The sequence below is a fragment of the Ylistrum balloti genome, unplaced genomic scaffold, assembly GCF_031769215.1.
Source record: "Ylistrum balloti isolate Yb309-2 unplaced genomic scaffold, AGI_CSIRO_Ybal_v1 Utg370672, whole genome shotgun sequence".
NCBI lineage: Eukaryota > Metazoa > Mollusca > Bivalvia > Pectinida > Pectinidae > Ylistrum > Ylistrum balloti.
In genome coordinates this window covers 722575-750114 of record NW_026782406.1, presented here as the reverse complement: position 1 = coordinate 750114, position 27540 = coordinate 722575, and the positions used below count along the sequence as shown (strand labels likewise).

The window sequence follows — 27540 nt, the reverse complement described above, 5'->3', positions numbered from 1 at the left end:
TGAGAACTTGACACAACTTGATTTACATTTACACAGGGGGTATTGTCGATAAAGCAGAAAGCGCTTAACCTTTCGGAATATATGGAGAAATTCCCTATGTACTTTTTTTTAATCAGTCTCTGTGTAAATATTTATTTCATTCTTATTTTGTCCTTGTCTCATCGATTTTGTGTTTGGATTTTAAATCCCTTAACATTTTGGTACTTCCTGCATCGTTCTGAACTCAAAGTCAATTAGAAACCAGGGAAACAAAAACTGAAAGCGTAATAAACTGCATCACAAGATGAACATCTCATTTTAGAAACAGTCGTATATATAAAAGCCGATGTTAGGTAGTATGAACATTGCCTCTCTGTTCATGTCGACACGGCTTCACTGTTTACGCGAGTTATCAGCATTCTCTTGCAGTTGGTTTTAACACGGGTTTAGTGCGTTTGATACAAGCTTCAGAAATTTTTAAACATAATTTCTACTCTGTCTGGATGTAAAGAGAAGCCATTCTATTTACCAAGGAAGAACGGTATCACACACTGGAAGAAAGCAATGAAATTAATTAATCCTGATGCAATACAAGTGATGACGGGACGAAAGATATTAACTCGCTTTAAACGTAAAATGTCAAGCGGTGCTGAAACATCACACCAACACACCATCACGCCCAGTTAGCATACAATTCTTAACATTGGTATGAAACAATAACAATGGCCAATGATAGATCATAATCGTGATTTGAAATAGACATATGACGTAATTCAGTCATCGATAATAGACTTCACAATTGGGAACACATGACTTATATCATTCGTTTGGTGTCAATTAGTGGACAAGGTCTGGACATCAATGGACCCTGCAAGAGACAAAAACTGTAAGCCGACATTGATTTGAAGGAGTAACATAAACACTGTCAATTAGCTATTTCTGTTCTTATCAATCGCAATACTAACACAGGAACGGCGGAAATCAGCGGAAAATGCAATATTTTTTTCTGTAAGCGTATCCAATTACCTTAATACAGCCGACTAATTAGAAGACCTAACTAAAGACGTTGTTGTTGTTGTATAATCGTCCCCGAGACAAATGTCAGAAGGATAGCTAATGCTGAATCAGCTACGAATGAAACATTTGATGGTAAAATCTTTATCAGAAACGAATTGCGTCGAATCAACACGGAAATCACCATGTAAAAATTCCCTGTCAAATCAGACCTGTGTAAAACGTGTTTGGGTTAAATCTCAAAGGTAAACCCCGAGTAATATATTTGCCAATCAAATCTACACAGAAAACCTAGGGTATTACATTTACCGGTCAATTCTACACAGAAACATCCCGGAAATAAAGTTTCCGATCACACCTGCATAAAATATGTGGGTCAAATTTACACAGAAAAAAAACAGGTAATATATTTGTCAACCAAATCTGCATAGAAAATCGCAGGTAAATCGTAAACCGACCATATCTTCACTAAACCCCAGTAATAAATTTGCCGAACAAATACACCCGGAAAACCCCAGATAATATATTTGCAGGTCAAATCGGAACGGAAAATCCCGGATAACATGTATATGGGTCAAATCTATACAGAAAACTCGACGTAATATATCATCTATCACGCACACTACCTGCATCACTGCTAGTATGACCAGGATTGGTCATCAGTCTGATGTAGGTGACCGTGCACTCAGGCAAATGTCCTAGTTAAATATTCTTCTGGCTGTGTAAGAGGTCTCCTATTCATGATCAAACTGTAGGAAATGTTCTGACATGAAGGATGAAGAGTCCATACTCCTAGTAATGATCTATAGAATGAAAGGTTTTACCCAAGAAACGACGTCTTAAAGTTGTTTTGACCTACAAAAGACAGCAGCTACAACATTTCAAGTAATACGGTATATAATAATGAGTAATCCAGTTGTTACATCCATGTACCCCTAATGTATGGCGGTTACATGTCACATCTGAAGCGATGTTCAAAGCTTGCTTCATCCAATAGCTTCATGCAAAATATCAACAATTGTCAAACAGATCACACAAGGTTTCGAGAGGTGAAGGTTGACGAAAATAATATGTTTTACAATCCTCATAATAATCTAATTCGACAATAGTTAGATTTCCTTCTGTGATATGACGTCCACGATGCTTGTAAGGATACACGCTGGTTTTATTGTCATTTGGGCATGTTACATCACTAACTTCGATTGACCAAAATTTACATGGTGAGTAGCGTTGTTACAGCTAAAGGCGTTCACTCTTGTTTTATCATAATTGTAATTTTTCACAAGAGTTTCTCGTGTAGATATTTTTTTGTTTATATTTTGTCCGAGTTTTGTTGAAGTCGATTTTAGATGATGGCTCTGTTCACATATTGGTGTTTCCGAGTTGTTTTCTGGTGCCAGACGCTTCAAAGGATGGAGTCAACTTAGAACCCGGACTTTCCCCTATTCAAGATCTGGCAAGACGTGACGTCACTAGATTGTTGCGTCGTGAGTGCTGTCATGAGATAGCGACCGTGCAACATTAAAAAAGATGCACAATACATAAGCATGAATAATACCGGCGAGGATGTAGAAACAAGGGAGATAACATCAACGTGATACAAATTCTGACATGTTACACACAAACCACAACATGCATGCTGATGTGACTATTTCTAGATCATCTTGGTAAACCAGACATATAGGTCGTACTTAAATTACATCTGGCAACATTCTGCAGTTTGATCGTTCGATCCGTTATCACCAGTTTTCTATAAATAGCCATACAGATATTCCTGGTTTTGTTCGCAACCACCGAGGGGCGTGGAATGCACAAGCACTAAGGTATGAACATTAATAACAATCGCAACAGGTGCGATGTACTGTAGATTTTATTTTAATTTCTTTATACAATAAAACTACTTCGAATGAATGTTGCCGGTAGGGAAACTCTTTAATAGTAACCAAATACATGTGTATTTATACCAGAAGCTATAGGCTTACTTTCAGGATAAGCTGATCTGAGGTCGGCTCGTTTAAGAATATCTAACAAAACGTCCTTGTTGTGATTGGTCTGATGTTTCATTCAATTCGCTGAGTGAACCATACTTTTTCTTGTGATATGCAATGGGTACAAAAACACTTTGAAATAATTGGAAAGGGTAATACAATGAGATAGAAGCAGGATATTGAACTTCAGAAAAGAACATAACAGAACGTCATCCAATTTAACAGTGTACAGTACACAAAGTCATTTTCGTTAAAAGCTTTCCTCTGTAGGAAAGTACATTTTGTGAAGAAAGTCTTGTACATACAATGTACAGTAAAAATCAAAAGTCGTGTAAAATATAACGACAATGGCATTAACGAAACGAAGGCATCCTTTGATACCCACACTAACGGTAGAAGCATGACTGTTGTTCAAAAGAATGAATGCTTCCATAGCCAAATTTAGCACACGTCATCATGTCTAAAGGCAAATTCCAAACGGTGTTCCAGTCAATGATTAATATTTTAGAAGTCGTTCAAAAATTCATGATGCTGTTGCTCATGGAATGAGACATGAGTTCACACCTGAAGTAGGTCAATAGTAACCACTAGATACACACGTGAAGTAGGTCAATAGTAACCACTAGATACACACGTGAAGTAGGTCAAAAGTAACCGCTTGATACACAAGTAAAGTAGGTCAATAGTAACCACTAGATACCCTAGTAAAGTAGGTCAATAGTATCCATTAGATACACACGTAAAGTAGGTCAATAGTATCCACTAGATACACACGTAAAGTAGGTCAATAGTAACCACTAGATACACACGAAAAGTAGGTCAATAGTATCCACTAGATACACACGTAAAGTAGGTCAATAGTATCCACTAGATACACACGTAAAGTAGGTCAATAGTAACCACTAGATACACACGAAAAGTAGGTCAATAGTATCCACTAGATACACACGTAAAGTAGGTCAATAGTATCCACTAGATACACACGTAAAGTAGGTCAATAGTAACCACTAGATACACACGAAAAGTAGGTCAATAGTATCCACTAGATACACACGTAAAGAAGGTCAATATTAACCACTAGATACACACGTAAAGTAGGTCAATAGTAACCACTAGATACACACGTGAAGTAGGTCAATAGTAACCACTAGATACACAAGTAAAGTAGGTTAATAGTAACCACTAGATACACATGTAAAGTAGGTCAGTATTAACCACTAGATACACATGTAAAGTAGGTCAATAGTAACCACTAGATACACATGTAAAGTATGTCAATAGTAACCACTAGATACACATGTAAAGTAGGTCAATAGTAACCACTAGATACACATGTAAAGTAGGTCAGTATTAACCACTAGATACACATGTAAAGTAGGTCAATAGTAACCACTAGATACACATGTAAAGTAGGTCAGTATTAACCACTAGATACATTAGTAAAGTAGGTATGTCGATTATAGATATATAAATGCTGATCATACAACTGTTGGACGGTAAAGTGTATGACATCCAATAAACATCCCTGTCTGACCTCTGATTTCTGATATCATTTCTGAAGTTGTTGACTCATGACACGAGATACATACCCCAAGTGAGTTGGAGAGACATGCCCCTAGTGAGTTGGAGAGACATAACCCAGTGAGTTGAAGAGACATAACCCAGTGAGTTGGAGAGACATAACCCAGTGAGTTGGAGAGACATAACCCAGTGAGTTGGAGAGACATACCCCAGTGAGTTGGAGAGACATACCACCAGTGAGTTGGTAAAATGGACAGTGTGTAGTATACAGTGGAGATAAAGTTTCTCGTCCCAGACGGTAAATCTACCAAAAATGTTTCCCTTTTTTGTGCAACTACCTAACGCTAGAGTTCCAGTGTGGCCGAGAAACTTATGAAGATGAATCCCGGACCAGACGACCATCAACCAATAGTAGCCATTGTGCACAAACTAAGGATGCGTTAGTAGAAGCATCCGGCATTTAGTATGAATCTAAACACGGTATACTTAATGACAAATTACACATCCCCATAGGATGTGCAAGATTGATCCTAAGAATGATTTCGGATGACATGAAGCATCGTGGGTGACCTTCGTTGGGACATTGCAGCAAACTCAGTATAACGCTAAAATAGTGGTAATCAATTATTTATTTATATGTACCATGCCTCTAATATTCAAGATCTTCCAGTAGACAGACTTGGGCTGCATCTGTGTCATGTGACTAGATTCATTATATAGTACCAAGAGACAAATTGTAGTATATTCCGATGTGGTCTAGTGGTTAGGATTTCTGGTTTTCACCCAGACGGCCCGGGTTCAATTCCCGGCATCGGAACATTTATTTTGTGTCCTAGACTCGGTTATAACCGGAACAAGGACGTTTGGCCCCAAAAAAGAAAGAAAGTGAGGTATATTTCAATTTTATATAGTACCACGTGACAGAGTGTAGTATATTTCAGTTTTATATAGTACCACGTGACGGAGTGTAGTATATTTCAGGTTTATATAGTACCACGTGACAGAGTGTAGTATATTTCAGTTTTATATAGTACCACGTGACAGAGTGTAGTATATTTCAGTCATTGTTAACGTCAATGTACAAACAAATGACACGGACATAGCTACAGACACGTTTAGTCTGTGATTCCGTTTAAGTAAAGTTTGTACAAAAGACAAACATGTGAATACTACCTTTAAATAATTGAGAGTTAGAAGTTGTATAAAACAGCTGTTTCATTATTCCAGGAGTCATCAGTGACGCTAAGGGTACACTTTTTAGGTTAAACGTACTCAGTACGCATAGCCTATTGCGACGGCCTTTCAGACAAAATTTACCGATCCTGGCCTTCTCATTGGCTGAAATATCGAAAAGAGTTAGAGCCCTCTAGCGGCAATTTTTTGCGTAAATAATGCCGCGATCTTTCAAATCGCTATTTCAAAAGCATCCAAAATTAGTTTGTTTTTTAATAACAATACGATTACTATAGATATAAAAATAGAAGCACAGTGTGGTTGAACTATTGATAAATTTTTAACAATATATTTTACGGAATTCTCGACATGACGTAAGCGTACAGAACACTGTACGTGCGAGTTGATAAGAAGTTAGTCTTGGGGCTTAGTTTGAATTATCAACTAACAACACTTATAAGCAAACAAAACTTACAAACAGAACATCAATTTTGTTTTAATCCTTGTCGTTGTGGCAAGATCGTCTTAATATATAACATCACTTTACCTCATTAGACGTCACCGAATTGGACTGTTCGTCCCACGCGCACACCCGCCGATATGACACTTTTCCAGGTTTTTCACACCCACCGCCATGACACTTTTTCAAGTTTTTGAAGATAAAAAGTTTGCGCTTCGTAGGCAAGTTACGCATGATTTATGAATAATATATTTTTAATACTGTACTGATCATGATGTTGACTCTGTTATAACTTATATATTTTGTCTTTTAGTTCTATTTGATGAAGGTTGATTGTGCTGATTTCTCAAGGTTTGTTAATGTGTATCAAAGTTCATTGAAATGAAAATATTCCTTCAAACAAAGTGCGTATAAAAACCCCAAAATATTCATGTTTATAATTATCAATTAACCAGAACGAAATATTTCCATAACATATGTATTCATTTAGCGTGTCATGGTGACATTATCTAATGCATTGGAGATCAGAAATAGTAGTAGCTATAGTGAAAATATTGTAAATTTTGTATATATATGGAAGTTTGGTTTAATCTCAAAGAACTATGTCTTTATAGACATAATTACTGGACGAAAAGTCTAACCATGATACTTCAAGGAAGATAGACATGTAAATACATTTAATGTAATTACTTACACTTTAATCTATCTGAAATGCTGTGTACACCTTATTTACTTTCCTCAACTACAAATATAATTATAATAAGTAAGGACTATTACTTTGCAATACATTCAAAATAAAGAAGTAGGTATAAAGTCCTTCCGATTTGTCTAAATCCTCATATTGATAGGATAGTAATTGCAACATCTTGGGTATTTCAAAGGTTCTATTTAGTCAACTTCATCATAGAGCTATTTATCATTTGGCTTGTTGGCGATAAATATATGGTTGTGTGTATTTTGTTATTTTTTTTTCCTATTTTGATTTGTTCACATTATTGTCGTCAATTTTGAATTAAGAATTAAAGAATATATAAAATCGCTTAAAAGTAAGAAAAATAGCCTCTGGTTCTCTTATTTTAGTAATTTTTGCATTCCAAAGTGTAGGAGTATGGGGGAAAGTGATATATCTTAGCGGTTATTTGTGAACATTTTTCAAAACGTTTAGCCTCTCAGTACTTTCAGTACTTTGATTGAAGCCTATGAGGCGACTGAGGAAACCCAAAATTTAACGAAATAAGGTAGACGGGGAGGTGCAGCAGCCCCTTGATTAGATCAATTTGGTAATTTTCATAACTCTGCGTCAAGTACATGTGTATAACCGTGCCACTATTCGTATGAATCAAAACGTGGCATACAGGTTACGACAAACCTCGTGAACTGAAAGTCCACCACCAGCGTCAACCAAGTTTACAAGCGTATAATATACAGTTGGTTTTAAGTCATCGTAGGCCTTCGAAAACAATAAGATATCAACATGTCAACATAATCATAATCTATTGTTTAATTCAATAAAACTAGGGCAAAATATAAACAAACGGAAGATTTACACAGAGACTCCTAAAACGTACAAAGAAAATAAGACCAGGTGTTTCAGAAGAGTAAGGGTCTTCTGCTTCAGGGAAGGCACATGTCATGAAGATCTTGATCAATCCAAGAATGTCAAGTCACGCTCTCGAATGAGATTTATTGGATTTAATTATCCAAAGATTTTTCGATTTTTCTAACTAAAAATTATAAAGGTTACTTAAAACACTATTGAGAATTTTGTCATAAAGATGACGTCACTAGATAAACTAGGTGACAGTGACGTCAACAGAAAGGGACGGTATATACTGCAGTATTCTCCAACATTAAATTATCCGCTACAAATGACAAATTCTGTCGAGGATGTCGGATATAGAAACAAGGGAGATAATATCGACATTATAACTTTTCTGACATGTTACACACAAACCACACAAACTGGTAGGGTTATTTCTAGATCTTACACCACACTTGTAGGTCATACATTAATTAGTTATGACAACACTCTGCTGTTTCATAGTTCGATCCTGTATAACCAGGTCTCCGAAAATATCCCAACAGCTTCATGTATTCTTGGTTCCGTTCGCTACCGCCGAAGTGTACGATAAGGTATCTACATGTTACAGAACATTGAAATTCTACTTCTATAAAACATGTTTGTGATTTAAAAGGAAAATCAAATCCTACGATGATATATGGCCTTTATTCTTATTTCTTATATAACTATGTTGTAAATACTACGTAATGAAATTTATTGAACTTGATTAACGTATTAGGTTAGTGCTATGGGCCATGATGAGTCCTAGAATGTCGATGTAGCTTGAGGTCCCTGCCGAGTTCTAAAGGGTCGATTTGTTTTTAGGCCCCTGGCGAGTCCTAAAGGGTCGATTTGTTTTTAGGCCTCGTCATAGGTCGATGTAGCTTTAGGCCCATGACGAGTCCTAGAGGGTGGATGTAGCTTTAGGCCCCGTGCGCGTCCTAGAGGGTCGATGAACTTTAGGCCTCTGAGGAATCCTAGAGGGTCGATGAACTTCAGACCCCGTGCGAGTCCTAGAGGGTCGATGAACTTTTGGCCCCTGACGAGTCCTAGAGGGTCGATGAACTTTAGCCCCTGACGAGTCCTAGAGGGTCGATGAACTTTAGGCCCCTGACGAGTCCTAGAGGGTGGATGTAGCTTCAGGTCCCTGACGAGTCCTAGAGGGTCGATTTGTTTTTAGGCCCCTGGCGAGTCCTAAAGGGCTGATGAACTTTAGGCCTCTGACGAGTCCTAATAGGTCGATGTAGCTTTAGGCCCATGACGAGTCCTAGAGGGTCGATGTAACTTTAGGCCCCGTGCGCGTCCGAGAGGGTGGATGTAGCTTCAGGTCCCTGACGAGTCCTAGAGGGTCGATGTTGCAGTATGATGTAATAAAGTTTAAGTATTATGTGGCTTGGCTGTATCTGTTTCTAATTTAGGACGGACTGGTGATAATTGATTCAGCTAAAATCTCGTTCACTTCTTTGAGTGAACTTTACATTGTATTAGCTGTACAATGTAGAAAGAAACACAATCAAATAATGGAAAGATTAATTGAATGAGACGGACATTAAACGAATTTAACCTTTGACCTTAAGTCGTAAAATGTCTAATCCAATTTATCTATAAGAGTACAAAGGTTGAAAAAATATATTGTAGTACAGTGTATATAAGAGGACGTGGATTAATCAGAGCAACTCATACAAAAACAAAACACGAGCGTCAGCAACGACACATTAAATATCATGTATACATGTTTTATTAGACCAACTCCCGAATATGCCTCTTGTGTTTGGGATGGCCGCTCTGTTGAAATGTCAAATGCCTTGGAGAGGGTAGTTAGAGGCAGCCAGAGTTGTAACTGCCTTATCACACATCCTACTATAATTTTGTATAATCATATATATATATGACTTCACACCTTCAAATTGTCTATAGACTATTCAGAACTTATAATTATGTAAAACAAAAAAAAAAACAAAAACAAAAAAACCAAAAGATCCTGTCAACCAACAAACCATACCTACCACATATGAGTAAATGTATTACCTTATATAATGAATATACAAAAATCCCACAGAATCTGAAATTTCTGGATTTCAACATGAAAACGAATGTCAGACAACAGCGTATTGGTAGAAAGCACAGGTTGAACTTTGTGACGTAGCGGGAAGTAACCCAAACCGGAAAATCAGTCTCAATCAGACGCGTGGATTGAATATGATGACAACTGTTTCTTGTTTAACGTGTTTATTCTCCTATATACCAGAGGTAGGTGAATTTAACGACATCTAATCTCTCTAAATCACAACATTCATTTGTCATGGGAAATTGATCATACATGTATATATGATAAAACAGTTCTACCTCAAGTCATAAATCAAAGGACACCCAGTAAAGGAGGTCAAAGAGTTATTATCATTGTCTCGGAAATGGGAAATTCTGATGGAAAATGGTAAAACTTGACAGAAAATGGTAAACCCTGATAGAAAATGGTAAAACGTGATAGAAAATGGTAAAACGTGACAGAAAATGGTAAAACGTGATAGAAAATGGTAAAATGTGATAGAAAATGGTAAAACGTGATAGAAAATGGTAAAACCTGATAGATAATGATAAAACATGATAGAAAACCGATTATGTTTTTCATTCAATTAAAAAAAAAAGATAACAACGTAACGACCAATACTGTAGGTATTACAAGATCTGTGCCTTACTTTCTGACAAAAAAATCTGCGCAATCAGAAGTGGTGACGGACGAATAGACGGATGAGTATTTATAACTATTAGGGTGGTAGGAGACCAGCTTAGGACACATTTACAATCAGAAGTGGTGACGGACGGATAGACGGACGAGAACTGATAGATATTAGGGCGGTAGGACACCAGCTTAGGATACATTTACAATCAGAAGTGGTGACGGACGGCCTGACGGACGAGAACTGATAGCTATTAGGGCAGTAGGAGACCAGCTTAAGGCACATTTACAATCAGAAGTGGTGACGGACGGATAGACGGACGAGTACTGTAACTATTAATGTTGAAGGAGACTAGCTAAGAACGCATTAACAAACAGTAACATATACTGGAAAAGCGGTTAATCTTTGGTTTACCTACAGAGACCTATTTACAGACAATAAACACTGCGTTTTAATCAGGGGTACATATGTTCACAGAATGTCGATATTTAACAACGACCCTTGAGGAAAATCAAATGCTAAATTCAAATGTGCTTAGCGGTAGAAATGGAAAAGGACTGAAGAATTTATAGATGTGAGACGCACGTGCCGGAACCTATAATAAAAGTCCGTGTCTAGCGATCGTGAGAATTTATGCCCAGAGACATCTTGTTTGATGTGAAATCCGGTGGAGTCTGGGGATCCTTCAGAATGTTACAGTCTCGTGTATTGTACTGTACAATTGGTTATATATATAGCTTTGTTTTAATTTCAGATCAATTTTATTGTGGCAAATTAATGGACAAATGAATAACCCACAGACATTGCTGACTTACAAGCATTCGATATCACCAGTATTTATAGACTATGTTATCACGTTTCTAGTGAACGAAACGAACCACGACATCGAATCCGGATAGCGGAAATTGATACGTGTTTACAGCTTTACAAATACAGTTCGTAAATCGGACGGAAGTCGATGTATGTTATAAATTAAGATAGGAAAGGATAATTAAATACAGAATTCTCATAGGGTTCTCGTGACTTGTCAATCAAACAAGTGATTCAATTTATTTATTACGTTATAGCCAGTGAAATATAGGAATTTATCGATTGAAAAAGAAAAAAATCCAGTGATGATATAATTTTTGCACTTTTGACCAACAAAAGCGGTACTTTTTTCAGTCACCGCGTTGAAATTCAGTGACATTCCTGTTAGGAAGCGGATGTTTAAAAAGTGGTTTTCTATCAAATAATTCCCTTTCATATTTCTGGTTTTTTTTTTAACTTTGTATACTTACCAAATAAACAGTACATAATGGCAGGACAAAAACACAAAGAAACCTATTTAAAATGGCGTCCTCTTGTTGTCAAGCGTAACGGCAAACTGTATGACGTCAAGGATCGAGCTAATATATCCGAAACTTTGTTCGTTGAACACTGCTTTATTTCAGGTATAAATCAGCTTAATTTTCATTTGTTTCACCATTAAAAATGTAATAGAAAGAAAAGTGAAAATACACCTCCAACACACCGACACACACACCCTACCAAATATATATATATATATATATCAAAGGGTTGGGCGCAAGTTCTTAACATTACTAGACATGTTCTAAACAGCCATCTCTCAAGGTGTCCAGTTATACGTATATCTACGTCGTGTCTATAAAATAACGGAGATCGAGAAATATGTGTCTAAGACAAAGACAAACAGGTAAATAACACCTTTCAATTTTTTCTATTTTAGTATAGTCTTTAATAGAGACGAGACAGATATAACTGTACCCTGTAGATGTTTCGCCCTTCTTCGACTCGTCTGTGATGTTAATGGCATAAATTTTAAAACTTTTGAGGCGACTGAAGCAACAAATATCGAACAAATCGAAAAAAAATATAAAATTGGAGAGTTGCACTAGTCCCGTAATTCAACTTTTCATGTATCTGATAGTTTCAAAGTAACAATTTGGAACTAGGATATTGCAAGAGGTTTGACTTCAGATACTTAAAACGACCATAATCGAGAATCAGCTGTAATTAAGATGTGTAAACACTTGGTAGTATGTCGATAAGGATAATGATAAAATGAGTTGTCAACGTTTGTGAAATTGAATTGTCACAGAGACGTTCGTATCGCGCGTGCTGATCACAATAAAACCAGACTAGAAATGGTGAACATTTATTTCTACGTCTAAAAGTAGGTCATTAGATATGTAGGTCGATAGTGGGTCATATCATACACCGTCTGTGTTATTAGGTCACCTGATCAATAAAAGTAGGTCACAAGGTTTAATAGGTATAAAATAGATCATTTCATTAGACACTCACTATAAACATCAGTCACCGGGACATTAAAAACATATCCCTCTCGTCTCTATTGGTCAAGGTAAGGCTTCAACGTTCTGTAAAGGTTATATACTCGCATTCCAGAATTCCGACATAAACCAGGTCACTCACAGCTTACATTCAATTGGTTTTACATACTTTACGATGGCCTTCGCATGAATCTGATAGAAATGCAATAATTGTATTCTGCTTTTGTTTTAGCTGTCAGTAAAACGTTTATCCTCTGACGTCACCAAACAGATTGTAAAAGACACACAGCACAACTGTGTTGACGTTACTGTGCTTCTTTTCTGAGGAGAATACTGTATATTTATGTTCTGAAGGTAAAACTTAAGTTGCTTGTACATGAACGACAGAAGGGAAATAATATTATGATTTTTTTTTAACTTTTTGCACTAAATATATCGTGTTAACATCTAATTGCGTCAGATGCTGTTTCTGTGCATTGTTTGTATAGCAATGGATGTGCATATCACACTGTCTTCATTTGTCAAAAAGTGATCTGGTGTGATTGTACCCAATTAACTGCAGTTACAATAGCTATAATAGGGACGTTGAAAAGGACGCAATGACAAGAAGGACACAGACATCGACAATTTGTAAACAAATGTAAATTATTTATCGCTTCCTGTCAATAATGTTTGAGGTATAAATAACAGAACTTGATCATTATTTATCACCCAGTATCCGTGAAACGTCGAGTATTACAATACCAACAACGATTTGTCTGAAATAGTTGTGTTTACAAGTTTTTAAGCGCATTTTAATACAAATTCAGAGTTAGATACAGTAGAGCCAATGAGACAATGACTTAAATTGCATCATACAGCTGTTTCGTCCTTCTAGGACTTGTCAGTGATGTCACACCATACAGCTGTTTCGTCCTTCTAGGACTTGTCGGTGATGTCACACTATACAGCTGTTTCGTCCTTCTAGAACTTGTCGGTGATATTAAACGTCTAAATTTTTAAATCTAGCTGGAAAATCCAGTCCTTCTAGAAAAGTCAAAATTCCGTCGGTGATATTAATTCAATCAATTGTGTAATGTTCATATAAATGTATAATTACAGCTTCAAGTACACGTGTAAATATCCTAAACGTATCAGTAAATACTTAAGTATATATATATTATTGATCAATGAAAACTTTATCATCAGAATCTGTCCCAATATTCTAAGTATATATATATTAATTAATGAAAACTTTATCATCAATTGTGTAATGTTCATATATATTATTGATCAATGAAAACTTTATCATCAGAATCTTCAATATTCATAGTCTATATATATTATTGATCAATGAAAACTTTATCATCAGTAAATATTCTATAGTATATATATATTATTGATCAATGAAAACTTTATCATCAGAATCTGTCCCAATAGTCTATAGTCTATATATATTATTGATCAATGAAAACTTTATCATCAGAATCTGTCCCAATAGTCTATAGTCTATATATATTATTGATGAATGAAAACTTTATCATCAGAATCTGTCCCAATATTCTATAGTACATATATATTATTGATCAATGAAAACTTTATCATCAGAATCTGTCCCAATAACCTACAGTATGTGAAATGTAGAGCCCACCACCAACACACACTGTTATATCAGTACTAAAATAAAATATGAAAATATAATCTCAATTTTCTACAGAACGTCTACATTTTCATGATGTATGTGATGATGAAGTTGAAACTATGTAAGATCAATCGTTACATATATTTCTGACAAACTAAATCCTCTTTTCCTTCCAATACGAAACCTATTTCTGACTGTACAACAAATGGCAGATACAGCAGATGGTTAGCCATTCAATACGATAACGAGCGGGATGTGCTGATACATCGATACTGGAACTGAATAACGGCCCATTACTGATGTATCGTATTGCTAAAGTACAATGGACATCACACTGCCGGTCGATTCGGTGCATATCCATACTGTCCAGCTGGTACATCGCCGTTACTCCTACATGGCTATTTAGTATCAAACATCTGTCGGATTTGTGGAATGTTAGACTTCCCTGCAGGATTTCTTCAGAGGAAAATGTGTACTCTTTCATGTAACATACCGTGTTCTATAATTAACACGTAAAGAACACTCGTAATTGATAATAACCATAACCGCAAAATTCTGGTAAAACAGCGCTTTATCAATATTACCCTACAGGGCAAAAATGTGCAGGAAAGATATTGTAAAACATTGAGGTAAAACAGAAACATGTGCAGGAAAGATATTGTAAAACATTGAGGTAAAACAGAAAAATGTGCAGGAAAAATATTGTAAAACATTGAGGTAAAACAGAAAAATGTGCAGGAAAGATATTGTAAAACATTGAGGTAAAACTGAAAAATGTGCAGGAAAGACATTGTAAAACATTGAGGTAAAACAGAAAAATGTGCAGGAAAGATATTGTAAAACATTGAGGTAAAACTGAAAAATGTGCAGGAAAAATATTGTAAAGCATTGAGGTATAACATAAGGATGGTGAAGTCTTATATATTATAGCCTGCTACCGATGCCAAACGATTGTTTCTCTCTAATTTCAAAAACAATGAGAAATAGTGACGAGGTACCCGTCGTAATCCGAACTCAAAATCGAATAAATGAGGGCAAAATATACAAAAGAACAATTTACAGGAGGACTCTTGAACAGTAACAAAGGGTAAGCGTCTTCTACTTCACGACGACACCCGTCATGTAAAACTAATTTCAGGAACTATTGTGAAAATGTAGAGGAATTTTTTCAATGCTGTCACCCTGTATGTGATACCATTGTTAAGCACTGAGTAGTGCCTTAATACAATTTTACACAAATACACTTTGTCGGTCACAAATGGCAGACAATTAGATCGACGAGTTTAAACTATTAACACTGTGCAAGAAAGCCCACCCAATTGCTTCATATTGCAAGAATTATGTAAATAGTTTTGAAATTAAAATGTTTATTTTTGAGTTTCCATCACTGCCGAGGCTTCCCCAGTGCTGCCCTAGTCTGCCTTTTAGTCTGTAAGCTGGTGTGTTTAGTTAATGTGTTGTTTACTTACGTTTAAGACATTTGGTCTCATACATGTGTATTCAACTACCGACAAATTCCTGATATTTTTTATCTGAATGATGTAAGGATAAATGAAATATATGTTGTTCCCTTACACATCACCGAGGTCCATGCCGGTCGGAGATTCATAGAGTAATAACCGTATCACGTGACCAAAACTAAATATATAATCAATATATTAATACATTTGTACGTGGACAAGAAGAAGGTACACATGGATTTATACAAATCTTTAACATTACATTTGTGTTAAGGTCATCAGACTTTGCGTTCTTGCATTTCTTGATTATATCTTTAAAAAATGCAGACATAAGAGGGCTGCGGTGAGATTACTACGACAATTGACTGATTACAGGAAGCGGTAAACAGTCCTGACACTAAACACATGGTAAAATAAAAATTGAACAAAGCAAAACAATATGATTAAAACCGTTATGCCGATTGGATTGCCACACATATGGCAGACCGCATTAGGTAATGATGTTTTAGCATGTGAATTGTCCTCAATCCAATCTTCCACGGTGGCTGATACGACCATTGGTCATGAGGACCACGATCCTATTGTAGCAGCACCGACAAGGTACCAGGATACTTAGTCGTTACCGATCCCAGTCGTATGCTATTACCGACACATTAAAAACAGAGAATTTTCACGTAATATTGTACATTTTTATCCACTCGCTACTCGTCTTCCATCAAAGAGTTTTAAAGTGGAAAATATTAATATTGTTACAGTGCGAGCGATGCCAGAAGTTTGTCTACATTGCGGTGAAAAATGCAAAACGTCATCTTTAATTAATTTTGAACTAAAACATTACATGCTTCGCAGTCATTTCCGTGTGTTTGTGGCCAACGATTTATCAAAGATTCAGATACATTATCTCTGTGCTGTAGAAAAGTTCAACAAATTCATTTGAACAAGTTTGGCAAGACTGTTCCATGTACCCTTCGGGATAGCAATAATGCTCCCTTGCTGTTCAGAGAGTCATTTTTACCAAATGCCGCCTGACAGCCTCGATCGCCACAACACGATGTATAGCTATACAACCCACACACTGTCAATCCGCCATGACGTCATCGTTACATCAGGGCTTCAAGGGCTAACGTATGCGTAGTAGCCGAGAAAGCATAGTTCGGAATGTCATTAACACGACCAGGCGAGTTTTTAAAAGTTTACCTTATAACATTAGAGCTCAGTCTAATATGATTGAAATTCTAATTTCATTACAACGACGTAATATACTGAAAATCAATTAGAAGTTTAATAAGCGATGTTGTATGAGGAAACAAAACGAACAAGTGATCTTGTAGTCTACATTGTAATGTTTGGGCTAAGAGGCTATACATGATTATTAAAAGCCGAAAACACGTGTAAGCCCATCAGTCTGATGTAGAGTTCCAAAACAGGACTGGCACAAAATTAAGGCACCACAAAGCAGACACACAATAGAAGTATAACATACAGCAACTAAATCGAACCATGTGTAACACATCTTGGAAAGCGTTACAATATGAGAAATATCTTCATATTTCAGAACTCAAAAAAAAAAAAAAAAACTGCCAATGAGAGAACAGAGATATTGTCACAAAGATAAAGCCCTGAAACATTAGCTGTATCCTAATACACACCCAATCAATACAAGTTCGCGATTTCAAACAGTGTACGTTGAAGCAGCATTTTCGTTACTCGCCAGGACATTGCTATCGCTGCTTTAACGATGTATAATTCACAAACACCACGACAGATAATTGCTTCACACTAAATAATTCAAATGTTGTCTACTGTCGTCGGGCGTTTTCCGACACAAGTTGATGGAAATGTTACTTTACAGAAATCGGTCGTACCGATCTAAACTTGATAAAAGGTTCCTCTGTCCCTCTAACATGGAGAGAAATCGGTTGTGCCGATTTAGACTTATTACCAGGTTCTTCTGTCCCTCTAACATGGAGAGAAATCGGTTGTGCCGATTTAGACTTATTACCAGGTTCTTCTGTCCCTTTAACATGGAGAGAAATCGGTTGTGCCGATTTAGACTTAGTACCAGGTTCTTCTGTCCCTTTAACATGGAGAGAAATCGGTTGTGCCGATCTAGTCTTAATACAAGGTTCTTCTGTCCCTCTAACATGGAGAGAAATCGGTTGTGCCGATCTAGTCTTAATACAAGGTTCTTCTGTCCACCTAACATGGAGAGAAATCGGTTGTGCCGATCTAGACTTATTACCAGGTTCTTCTGTCCCTTTAACATGGAGAGAAATCGGTTGTGCCGATTTAGACTTAGTACCAGGTTCTTCTGTCCCTTTAACATGGAGAGAAATCGGTTGTGCCGATCTAGTCTTAATACAAGGTTCTTCTGTCCCTCTAACATGGAGAGAAATCGGTTGTGCCGATCTAGTCTTAATACAAGGTTCTTCTGTCCCTCTAACATGGAGAGAAATCGGTTGTGCCGATCTAGACTTAATACAAGGTTCTTCTGTCCCTCTAACATGGAGAGAAATCGGTTGTGTCGATCTAGACGTAAAACCAAGATTCTTCTGTCCCTTTAACATGGAGAGAAATCGGTTGTGCCGATCTAGTCTTAATACAAGGTTCTTCTGTCCCTTTAACATGGAGGGAAATCGGTTGTGCCGATTTAGACTTAGTACCAGGTTCTTCTCTTCTCTCCATTTAACATGGAGAGAAATCGGTTGTGCCGATCTAGTCTTAATACAAGGTTCTTCTGTCCCTCTAACATGGAGAGAAATCGGTTGTGCCGATCTAGACTTAATACAAGGTTCTTCTGTCCCTCTAACATAGAGAGAAATCGGTTGTGTCGATCTAGACGTAAAACCAAGATTCTTCTGTCCCTTTAACATGGAGAGAAATCGGTTGTGCCGATCTAGTCTTAATACAAGGTTCTTCTGTCCCTTTAACATGGAGGGAAATCGGTTGTGCCGATTTAGACTTAGTACCAGGTTCTTCTCTTCTCTCCCTTTAACATGGAGAGAAATCGGTTGTGCCGATCTAGTCTTAATACAAGGTTCTTCTGTCCCTTTAACATGGAGGGAAATCGGTTGTGCCGATTTAGACTTAGTACCAGGTTCTTCTCTCCCTTTAACATGGAGAGAAATCGGTTGTGCCGATCTAGTCTTAATACAAGGTTCTTCTGTCCCTTTAACATGGAGGGAAATCGGTTGTGCCGATCTAGACTTAGTACCAGGTTCTTCTCTCCCTTTAACATGGAGGGAAATCGGTTGTGCCGATCTAGACTTAATGCAAGGTTCTTCTGTCCCTTTAACATGGAGAGAAATCGGTTGTGCCGATCTAGACTTAAAACAAAGGTTCTTCTGTCCCTTTAACATGGAGAGAAATCGGTTGTGCCGATCTAGACTTAAAACAAAGGTTCTTCTGTCCCTTTAACATGGAGAGAAATCGGTTGTGCCGATCTAGACTTAGTACCAGGTTCTTCTGTCCCTTTAACATGGAGAGAAATCGGTTGTGCCGATCTAGACTTAAAACAAAGGTTCTTCTGTCCCTTTAACATGGAGAGAAATCGGTTGTGCCGATCTAGACTTAGTACCAGGTTCTTCTGTCCCTTTAACATGGAGAGAAATCGGTTGTGCCGATCTAGACTTAGTACCAGGTTCTTCTGTCCCTTTAACATGGAGAGAAATCGGTTGTGCCGATCTAGACTTAGTACCAGGTTCTTCTGTCCCTTTAACACGGAGAGAAATCGGCTGTGCCGACCTAAGCTTGATACAAGGTTCTTCTGTCCCTCTAACATGGAGAGAAATCGGTTGTGCCGATCTAGACTTAATACAAGGTTCTTCTGTCCCTCTAACATGGAGAGAAATCGGTTGTGTCGATCTAGACGTAAAACCAAGATTCTTCTGTCCCTTTAACATGGAGAGAAATCGGTTGTGCCGATCTAGTCTTAATACAAGGTTCTTCTGTCCCTTTAACATGGAGGGAAATCGGTTGTGCCGATTTAGACTTAGTACCAGGTTCTTCTCTTCTCTCCCTTTAACATGGAGAGAAATCGGTTGTGCCGATCTAGTCTTAATACAAGGTTCTTCTGTCCCTCTAACATGGAGAGAAATCGGTTGTGCCGATCTAGACTTAATACAAGGTTCTTCTGTCCCTCTAACATAGAGAGAAATCGGTTGTGTCGATCTAGACGTAAAACCAAGATTCTTCTGTCCCTTTAACATGGAGAGAAATCGGTTGTGCCGATCTAGTCTTAATACAAGGTTCTTCTGTCCCTTTAACATGGAGGGAAATCGGTTGTGCCGATTTAGACTTAGTACCAGGTTCTTCTCTTCTCTCCCTTTAACATGGAGAGAAATCGGTTGTGCCGATCTAGTCTTAATACAAGGTTCTTCTGTCCCTTTAACATGGAGGGAAATCGGTTGTGCCGATTTAGACTTAGTACCAGGTTCTTCTCTCCCTTTAACATGGAGAGAAATCGGTTGTGCCGATCTAGTCTTAATACAAGGTTCTTCTGTCCCTTTAACATGGAGGGAAATCGGTTGTGCCGATCTAGACTTAGTACCAGGTTCTTCTCTCCCTTTAACATGGAGGGAAATCGGTTGTGCCGATCTAGACTTAATGCAAGGTTCTTCTGTCCCTTTAACATGGAGAGAAATCGGTTGTGCCGATCTAGACTTAAAACAAAGGTTCTTCTGTCCCTTTAACATGGAGAGAAATCGGTTGTGCCGATCTAGACTTAAAACAAAGGTTCTTCTGTCCCTTTAACATGGAGAGAAATCGGTTGTGCCGATCTAGACTTAGTACCAGGTTCTTCTGTCCCTTTAACATGGAGAGAAATCGGTTGTGCCGATCTAGACTTAAAACAAAGGTTCTTCTGTCCCTTTAACATGGAGAGAAATCGGTTGTGCCGATCTAGACTTAGTACCAGGTTCTTCTGTCCCTTTAACATGGAGAGAAATCGGTTGTGCCGATCTAGACTTAGTACCAGGTTCTTCTGTCCCTTTAACATGGAGAGAAATCGGTTGTGCCGATCTAGACTTAGTACCAGGTTCTTCTGTCCCTTTAACACGGAGAGAAATCGGCTGTGCCGACCTAAGCTTGATACAAGGTTCTTTTGTCCCTTTAACATGGAGGGAAATCGGTTGTGCCGATCTAGACTTATTACCAGGTTCTTCTGTCCCTTTAACATGGAGAGAAATCGGTTGTGCCGATCTAGACTTAGTACCAGGTTCTTCTGTCCCTTTAACATTGGGATAACTGATTAACCTACCAAAGTTATACTACCAACCCAATGGACCATTGTGTGGCTCTTTTGTGCACAAGATTACTGTCTACTTTCGTTACCAAAATAAATCACATACATCTATACAATGTAAATGTCCTCTTCCGAAGACAATCAATCCTGAAGCTGTTTACTCACGTGCGATACTGAACGACCCAAAAACTGCGTGTGCACATCGGCACACATCGTCGGCACATCGTGCACACACATGCACTTTACAGTAGGACGGTACTTTTTGTGTGGTTTGTAAAAATAGTTGTCTAATATCATGGAGTTAAAAATAGGAAAATTCCTGTAGCAGTCTTAGGTGTATCAAACTTGATAGGTGAATATAAAATTCCTTTTCCATTCGACAGCTTTCTAAATAACACTGGACCCGGCATGTTCCCTGCCAGGCGGCTTGAAATCCCTCCCCCACCAACTAACCCACCTTTAGACACACACACCTTAGACTGACATTTACTGGCAAGAACATAGGTACACTCTACCACAAAAGTCAACAAAGTATGTTACAAAACAAAAAAAAACTAAAAAACTAACAAATCGATTCAACAAACTGACTTTTAAATATCTATGGTAACAGTATCCTTGACCTAAGAATTTAGGATATAAAAAGCAGTATCTTAAACAAGCCCTGTTTAGTAAGGAAGCATTGTATAAAGTTTGATCAAGATTGGGAAAACAAACTCAAGTTATCGCACAGAAACTGAGCTTAACTTATAGTTACAGCGACCTTTGACCTTTAAGACCTGAATAGCAATCTATCTCAAACAGGAACTTTTGGTTAAGGACCATTACATCAAGTTTGAGTACGATTGACTGCAATAAACTCGAGTTATTCTACAAAATAGATTTTCTTTTATAGTAACAATTACCACTATTTTTGACTTGTGGATCTGATCACGGAAACCAATTCTCTACTTAGAGTAACAGTTATCTGGACTTTTGACACTGGGACCTGAAAAAAACATTCCAAAGCAAACCAGTTTTGTAAGGAAGCTTTTGTTATCAGAGGGAAACTGATTTCCTATTTATAGTAACAGTGCCCTTGACCTTTTCAATCTTGGGAGATGAAAAGCTACATATCCCAAGCATGCACTTCCTTCAAGGATGCTTGACATACCGTATGAGTGCCTTTGGTCCGAGAGAATTCGAAATACTGTACAGAAAAAAAAAAAAAAAACCAGTCAGACAGACAGACAGACAGACTATTCATCCTGTATCAAATAGATCAACATGTGTACAGCCTATGAATTTATGCCTGAATTAGGTAACATGCTTTTTTGTACTCTTATTTATTTCGAAAATAAACTCTATCCCACACTCATCTATAGTTCATTTCTAAATAAATCAATCACGATAGAATTGCACAACGTGCGTACAGATGTGCGATAGCTTATTTCCTCCAGTGTCCTATCGTCCACACATCGTACATTTATCGTGCGCACATCGTGCATCGTGTAACGTGGTGCGATCCCACAACTTAACATGTCGCCTTCCGCAAACAAAAGCGTCCACTCACGTGTGACTGCTTACTTCCGGTACGAGTGAATAGAAATAAAAATGAAAGGGATATTGTTTCAGAAAAAATCTAGCTATTTAAAGAAAATACACGACAACTCTTGCGATGTTCTTGATGTAGTGAAATGATCAACTGACGTTACCAAACGTAGAAAGCACTATCGGCCGAAAACCATTGTTCGTGCGAGTTCGGAAAGCTTGACTTGTCACACACACTATTATGAACTAAAAGTGGACAAAAATGGACAGTAGAAGAACACTAGCCAAGACACGCTCAAGTCCGAGGATTCTCCTAAAACACCAGTCCTCGGCAATATAAATCACCTCTTGATGACTCTCTATAAGTACATTTTCAATACCGACATAACAATTTAACGGCAGTACACAACACCAGCTGGAGTATAATATCGAGGACGACAACGGCCCTCAAAAGGCTTTTTTTATCATCTCTCTGTCCCATGAGTTCATTTGTTTATGATAAAGCAATCCTTTGATGTTACAAGTAAAAGGCCTTCACTCACGATAAGATTGATGGATTCACGTCAATGATCCATCACTGAAGGAAGCATACCATGTCAAACAAAGGGTTATACAAAGGATATTTAGATATAACAGAACCAAAAGCTGAACTGCATCATACCGCTATTTCGTCCTTCTAGATCTAGTCAATGATACCAAGGACATTTAGTGTTGAAACATAGGAGACAACTTCAGAAAAAGAAATATGTCAAAATCTTGATTTTTAGTTGTATTAGCCCAGTAACTAATAGATTTTATTCTTTTAAAAAATTGGACTATTCGAAATGAGCAGCATGTGTAGAAGTACATCCCCGCTATTCAGCAGAATAAAAGCGTTGTAAGCTTGTTTTGGCAACCCTCCGGGACTAAAATACACTCGGAACATTTTATACTAATTGCAAGCCAAATAGGAATCAAATTTCTCTGCCAAAACCAAAACAGAAAAAATCAGATCGAAGTGATTTGTCGATTTTTTTTGCCAGTGAAATGTAGAGAAGTATCTCATTAATGAAAGTGTTATTTTTCACGATTCAAAAATAACACTTTTGCACACCAATAACACTAGTGACAGGGCCTTCAATTCCGTGGTAAAACTTTAATTTCCATTAATTTCAGCAAAGAATGCAACGCAAATTACCTTATCAGAGATCAAACTCAATCCCGTACCAAACGTCTTGAATGTGCAGCTAACACATTAGACATTTCAAATGGATTCTTGATGCCTCGAGGTTGCAACCAAAGTTTCAGCTGTGTTGTATTTTGTCACAGGTTAAACTCTCCCTGAACGTTTTACAGCAAATTTTCTGTTAGTAGTATAAAAACGCAATATTGATGTAAATTTAGATTAAATTTTATTTGATGTTTACATTGTTAAATGTCTTTTTGATAAAAAACGGACTTAATTGTGTTGCGCACTGGGACGTTACAACGGGCTAGTCGTGTCCGTGAAAAGCCTAGTCAGTGTCCTCGTTTCAAATCTGTCCTTAATATTTCAGTAATTTGACTATTTTGCTTGTGAAATGTGATAAATAGAATATCAAATAGTGTCTAAAGATTAATTACAAACATGGACAGAGGGGATATCACGGAGGAAAGAATAATTATAGAAACCTAAAAATGATCAAAGTTAATTTAAATATTCCAATATCTTTATTTATATCCGTTATATACGTGGGGATGAGATATCAGGCGCTTTCACAACAAACCAAAGGTGCGACTGATTTAGTGAAAACTTAACAAAGTGCATGACCTTACTTGAAAAATGGAGGCAAAATCTGCGGCAAACCGAAGTCACGTGCGGTGCACGGCACGAGCTCTCTTAAGATTGGTTAGGAAGTCTTTAATCATTGGTGGCATTTACTGGTGAATTCAAATACAATACATGGAGTAGGACATGGATATCTATGTTTGTAAATTGATACTGATTTGTCCAACAATGCGTCATCCAGGAAAGGGACTACAGAAAGCACAACAGGACTGTCAAACACATTTCCAACAGTACTCTGTAACTATGTAAAGTGTATTAAAGTGAAGTGAATGATAAAGAATACTGACAGTGCACTAATGTATTTCTCCGTCCTCATCTTATATCTAAACATAACAGTCAGGACATTTATAATATCAATTTTGACAAATCCTACTCCAACACGCTTTGAGCTGGTCACTAAACATTACACTCACTTTGTGCCATTACTGTCTCTGTGTGTGTTGGAGTAAGTGAGACGGATATTTAAATCAGAAAACCGACTCGTTTGACTTCCTAACAGAATTACCTAAATGCTAGATATTTCTCCCTTAGGAAAAATGTTTCATGGTAAATGAAAAGCAAGCGTAGAGTCGTTAGTTCGTCGCCTTCAGAAATGACAAAAGTGCGATTTTAATGACACGGCGACGCCAAAACCGATCTAAAATGGAGGTTTTTTCTTACTCAGCTTTCGCGTCTCCTTTATTCTTATCTTTTAAAAGGCACTGTACATTAAAAACTTTGTGAATAGTTTGTGTATATGATTTAAGGCATTTGTAGCTGCCTGGGTATACCCTTGGGTGTAGATTATTGGATTCTGTAGTTCTGTAGCAAAGCTGTGCATATCCATTTGCCCTGAATGCATACTTAATACTTCGGGAAGAATTCCAGTACTGAACCTTGAAAACAAATACAGACGTCATCGATGTTGTCAGGATTGGTGCTACCACAACGTCTGTTCCGGTATAACAAGGTATGTTAACAAGCGTGTTGTTCACATCGATTTCAATCCAATCTTCAGATTAAAATAATGACATATTAACAGAATTTTATTTCAAACACAAATTCGAAGAAACCAGAGCAATAAATAAACATAAGAAAAAATAACACGAAGATTCCTGTAAAAGTACAAGGAGATTATGTCCAGGAGTTTCAAAAGGGTACGCGTCTTCCGCTTTATAAATCATAAAAAATTTGATCAAACGTCCCCAAATGAGAGAAAGTAAAACAAGGAAACCACTACACGTAGACAAGCTAAGAATTTCTTCAGTAGTTACTTGGCGTGATTCCACCAATACACAATCTCTGACATTGACCCTACAGCAATCGGCTGGATTCCAACACGATAGTCTATACCTGTGGGAACACTACTGACCTAGATTTCAATTTTCGGTCGACTTTGCATTAGTTTCAGTATATATTTATAAGTACAAAACAGTATACAGGTGTCGGTGCAATCCAAACAGCTCTTCATGACAAGTAATTGAGTAAGGTACAATATTCATAAAATGAAAAATTGAATTGTAACAAAAACCGTAACCTTTTGAACAAAACCAAACATTAAAAGAATACTAAATGAAAGAAGCCAATTGATGTTAATTAGGAAAACAAAACAATAAGAGCCGGGGGGCAGTATCAATAACCAATAGAATATATCAACATATCAACGACATTTTTATTTAACTCTCACAACAGATGATGTAATATATGAACAAAAGACCGAATCACAGAGAATAATACCAGATGTTTCAAAAGAATGTAAAAAAGACAAGTGAATAGCAACTGTTGATATAAATAAAGAATAGGACGGAGTGGAAATTGAATGTACAGAGTTGTAAGTTCTGAACGAATTATTCTAATCACTCCCTTTTTTGATACAATATGACCTTGTGAGTATCCATAAACCTGACCTCGTGAGTATCTATTAATCTGACCTTGGGAGTATCCATAAATCTGACCTTGTGAGTATCCATAAAGCTGACCTTGGGAGTATCTATCGATCTGACCTTGTGAGTATCCATAAATCTGACCTTGTGAGTATCCATAAATCTGACCTTGTGAGTATCCATTAATTTCACTTGTGAGTATCCATAAATCTGACCTTGGGAGTATCTATTAATCTGAGCTTGTGAGTATCCATAAATCTGACCTTGTGAGTATCCATTAATTTGACCTTGTCAGTATCCATAAATCTGACCTTGGGAGTATCTATTAATCTGACCTTGTGAGTATCCATTAATTTGACCTTGTGAGTATCCATAAATCTGACCTTGGAAGTATCCATAAATCTGACCTTGGTAGTATCTATTAATCTGACCTTGTGAGTATCCGTAAATCTGACCTTGGTAGTATCCGTAAATCTGACCTTGTGAGTATCCAATGATCTGACCTTGGAAGTATCCATTTATTTGACCTTGTGAGTATCCATAAATCTGACCTTGTGAGTATCCATTTATTTGACCTTGTGAGTATCCATAAATCTGACCTTGTGAGTATCCAATGATCTGACCTTGGGAGTATCCATAAATCTCACCTTGTGAGTATCCAATGATCTGACTTTGGTAGTATCCAAAGTGTTCTTTGTTGACCTTAACCTCATTTTGGAAAGTGACATGACTTTTTTTAATAGTTTAGTTTAGTTAACGTCTAATGTTTTACAGGTGAACATTTGGGCTGACGAGTCCTGACGAGTCCTGACGAGTCCTAGATGGGTGAAACATTTGTATGATGCAGATTATCTAACCACTTGGATCTTCCCTATCTTATCCATTTTGTATCAGATGGTGCTATTCATTGATATCTATTGTACAATCTTCGATATAAAGTGAAGAGGATGTATAGGACCCTAAGTCGTGTGCTGAAAGTAAGTCTTAAGGATACAAAACAATAATGTGTGATATAAAAAAATCAATACAAAACAATCGAACTTCTTAGAGACCATCAGTTACAATAAAAAAGGTAAGACAAGACACCGGAATTACTTCAAAGCTTAAAACGTCAGGTCCCAGGTTGCCATGGCAGCACATCAAACAGATCTTTGTCTTTACAAATCCTTTATGAAATCAACAAGTCCACATTTAGAATAGATTTCAAGGACATTTGTGTCAAACACATGTTTCAACTGTTGTGGTGGCCAGTTAAGACTGAATGACAGATTTTAAAATTAGATTGAAAACGAATCGTGGATAAGATATAAAGGTCATGGATCGTTACTATCGTTGTTGTATACTTGGTGTGTT

At 37.2% G+C, this 27540-nt stretch overlaps 1 protein-coding gene and 1 non-coding gene across 2 annotated transcripts in view; one reads left to right on the top strand and one right to left on the bottom strand.

Moving 5' to 3' along the window:
• Positions 1 to 27540, bottom strand: part of LOC132557449 (uncharacterized) — an 87051-nt gene that overhangs the window by 25045 nt on the left and 34466 nt on the right. The gene's annotated exons all lie outside the window — the stretch shown is intronic.
• Positions 5248 to 5319, top strand: Trnae-uuc (transfer RNA glutamic acid (anticodon UUC)). The gene has a single exon. It is a non-coding gene; the product is annotated as a tRNA-Glu (tRNA).